The sequence below is a fragment of the Triticum dicoccoides genome, chromosome 7B (assembly GCF_002162155.2).
Source record: "Triticum dicoccoides isolate Atlit2015 ecotype Zavitan chromosome 7B, WEW_v2.0, whole genome shotgun sequence".
Taxonomy (NCBI): domain Eukaryota; kingdom Viridiplantae; phylum Streptophyta; class Magnoliopsida; order Poales; family Poaceae; genus Triticum; species Triticum dicoccoides.
The window spans coordinates 636061669-636065878 of record NC_041393.1 but is presented as its reverse complement, the minus strand read 5'-3'; positions in this window follow the sequence as shown (position 1 = coordinate 636065878).

Below are 4210 nucleotides of genomic sequence, written 5' to 3'. Positions count from 1 at the left end.
AGGTGCGCAGCGAGGCCAGACGGCCATGGGCACGGCCAGGTGCGCGGCCACGGTGCGCATGGCGAGGGGCGGCCACGAGCGCCGCGGGCGCGCGCGTGCGGGTGCGGCTCGGAGCACGAGCTCCGGCGCGCGGCCACGGAGTAGAGGGGAAGCAGCGGGCGCTGACAATGGTGACGGGGAGCTGCACGAGGTGGTCGTGGACGCGGCGAAGTGCGGGCGAGAGGGTCACCGGAGTGCACGCGAGGTGTTCGAGGAAATGCCAGAGAGAGGAGGAGGAGGAGGAGGAGGAAGATTGATGCTGACAGGTGGGCCCATCCTGTCAGAAATGCGTTTAGAAGAGGCGAATCGAGCACTTTCCCGACATGGTAGTTTTTAGTCACAGATTAGCGAGAAAGTGGTAGTTTACGGGACAAAATCGTAAAGTGGTATTTTTTCGTCACGGTTCCGTGAATTGTGGTAGTTTTTGGTTAAATACTCGTATTTTCTACTCCCTTCGTCCGGAATTACTTGTCGCTCAAATGGATATATCTAAATATAGTTAGATACATCCATTTGAGTGACAAGTAATTTTAGACGGAGTGAGTATATGCTGGGAGCCACATATCTGGTAGAAGTACACCACATGTGCAACTCTAGTGTGGAAGTAAGGTGGGCCATAACTCAAAGAGCTATAAGCGATCTTAGCTACTACCTTCGTCCGAGTTTATTATACCCCCCTCGTATTTCGAGTCGGCTGTATATAAAACTAACAAAATATAAATTATATGACACAAAAAGTATATTGACTGATTTGTATTTGAAACAACTTTCTCATCATATAATTTTTATGACATATAGTTTCCATTTTATTAGTTAAATTTCTGGTCAAACTTTAGCACAAAATAATAGAGGACCTAATAAGCCAGATTGGAGGTAGTAACTTTACACACCGTGGAAGTCAGCATCAAGTGAAATTTGTTGAGGTCGCTGGTAACCATAAGTCCGGGCACGCATGTGTGTGTGTGTGTGGGGGGGGGGGGAGCGAGAGATAGAGTAGGTGTAACAGTCTGCAGTAATAACTTACATATATTTGTCTATTATATTTTTTTTGAAGGTAACTAGGGATTTATTCAAAGCTCATCACATCCGGAATACAAGCAATTTTAGGAAAGATCTCTAGCCACACGTGGCGGCCCACCGGCAGAGACGCAGCTCCTTTTGCAACCGAATGGGCCTCGAAATTATTTACTCTACGTTCAAAACGAAAGAAAACTGAAGTAAAAAGGTTCATGCTAATGTGTATGTCCTGCAGAATCGGCGCATACACTGGTGATGCTTGTTGCTTTATGTTGGAGATCACTTCTAAGCAATCTGATGCGATTACCAGCTCCTGCAAATTCAAGTCGCGGGCAAGGGCAAGGGCCTCACTGCACGCGTGAGCCTCCAAGCTCGCCGGGTCGATCAAGCCCTCAAAAACTAATGCTGATGCTCCAAGAAACTTCCCTGCTTTATCTCTGCAAACCACGGCAGCCGCTCCCTTCTCGCCCAGCGTTGATATGGCGCCATCACAATTAATCTTCACAGCTTCTCCATCTGGCGGAAGCCATGCCCGTGCTTTCGGTGCCGCATGCATCAAAGACGAACACGGCTATTGAGCTTCCACGATATTCAGCTCCTCCAAAAAACGCCTGATGAAGCTCATGGTCGACAGTGGGCTTTGAAACTCTTCCTCATGGATTGCTTTCCAGCGAGCCCACCAAATCGCCCACATTGTCACTAGAACACGCGTTAAGTCCTGCTGGCTTGTTGTTTCAAACAACCAGAACAGCCACAGCCGTGCGTCGGGATTCTGGTTTGATATTACATGTTCCAAAAGCTCATCATCACCCAAGGCCCATACGCATCTAGCCATGCGGCAGTTGAGCAGGGAGTGGCGCCAGGTATCCTCCTCGGCTCCGCAAATCGAGCACGCCGGTGTATCTGCCATGTTCCTCTCATGTCGAACAAGCCCCGTAGGGACCGACGTGTGGGCTAACCTCCATACGAACACCCAGATCTTGGAAGGGACCCGCACCTTCCAGAGCTGCGACCATGAACTCTTGTCTGCTGCAATATTTGAGTGCCCCGGTCGGTGGTTGAGCCAGTCCTCCCTCTGAGTCTTGACTGCGGATATCATACGATAAGCCGATTGAACCGAGAAGACTCCCCTCTTGTCGTAGTGCCAGGCCCAAAAATCTTCCTGAATCCGAGTGCTCAATGGTATGTTCATAATCACTTCAACATCGGGAGCAATAAAATGTTCCATGATCACATTCTTGTTCCATGACCTGATGGTGGGGTCGATCAGATCCGAAACTAGACTTGGAGGATTGGCCGACCGTGCACAAATCGGTCGAAGTTTGTAGTCCCTCGGGAGCCAGTTGTCTTGCCATATATTTGTTTGTGTTCCCGATCCAATTCGCTTGATGAGCCCTTGTGCTAGCACGTCCCTCCCTTCTAATATGGAGCGCCAGACCTAGGACGGACCTGCACCCAAAACAGCATCCAGAAGATGACAATCTGGGAAGTACCTGGCTTTTAGGACGCGAGCACTTAGCGAAGCCGGGTCCTGCAGAAACCTCCACGCTTGGCGTGCAAGTAATGCTAAGTTGAACAACTCCAAATCCCTGAAGCCCAACCCTCCCATGAACTTGGGTTTGGACATAGTATTCCATGAAACCCAGGCAGTTTTCCGCCGGCCATTCTTACTCCCCCACCAGAACTTCCTGATGATGCCATTGATATGCTCACACAAGCCCCTCGGCAATTTAAAGCATGGCATAGAATACGTTGGAATGGACTGGGCCACGGACTTAATCAGTACTTCCTTCCCCCCAGCCGATAAGCACTTCTCCATCCACCCTTGCACCTTCTTCCAAATTCTATCTTTCAAGTATTTAAACGACCCTTCTTTTGCTCTCCCCACATCCGATGGCAAGCCTAAATATTTCTTTGTCAATGATTCATTGTGAACAGATAAAATGTTCTTGATGGAATTACGAGCAGCATCTGGTACTCCTTTACTAAAGAAAATGGATGACTTATCCATGTTTACCCTCTGACCCGAGGCATTGCAATAGGTCATTAGTAACTCTACAATCCGAGTTGCGCTCGCATCAGTCGCTTCAAAGAAAAGCAAACTGTCATCTGCAAATAGCAGATGATTAACTTCAGGTGCATTCGGCGCGACTGTGATTCCACGTACTCCTGTGCCGGCTTTCAACAAACATGACAGCCCCTCTACTGCTAGCAGGAACAAATATGGTGAGCTAGGATCACCCTGACGCAAACCTCGAGAGGGCTTAAACCCATCCAGACTCCTTCCATTAAATAGAACTGAAAAGGAGACCGATGTCACACATCTCATGACCGTATCAGTGAAACGGGAACTAAAGCCCATCTTTACCATCACAGCTCGCAAGTAAGGCCACTCCAAGCGATCATACGCTTTCATCATATCCAACTTTAACGCACAGTATCTGTTTCCCTTTACCCTCCTAGTTTTCATATAATGTAAACATTCATAGGTTGTGATGAAGTTATCTGTGATAAGACGACCAGGGACAAAAGCTGACTTCTCTTCGGAAATGATCTCAGGGAGGATTACTTTCAGCCTGTTTGCTAAGACCTTCGAAGCGATCTTGTAGATCACATTGCAAAGACTTATCGGCCGAAATTGTCCTAAAACTTTTGGACTTGCTATCTTAGGGATTAAAACGATGAACGTATTATTGATCTCCTCCGGTGAGTCCACACCATCAAGCACTCTAATGATCATCCTTGTTACTTCATCACCACATAAGTCCCAATGTTTCTGAAAAAATGTGCCGGAAAACCGTCCGGCCCTGGTGCTTTAGTTGGAAACATTTGAAACAGAGCTTCCTTAACCTCTTCCTTGCTATATGTTGCATTCAGGCGATCATTCATATTGCCATCCACCCTCACCGGTATGTGCGATAACACCTCTTCCATGCCTATTGTTCCTTCTGACGTGTACAGATTTGAGTAAAAGGTTGTGGCCATGTCCGCGAGTTCGACCGGATCAGTGCATGTAGTTCCATCATTACGGTCCAACTGGGTTATACTGTTTTTGGCCCGCCGAGCACTAGCCTTCCTCTGGAAAAATTTGGTATTACTATCACCCTCGGACAACCATGAAATACGCGACCGCTGTCTGGCCATGATTTCCTCT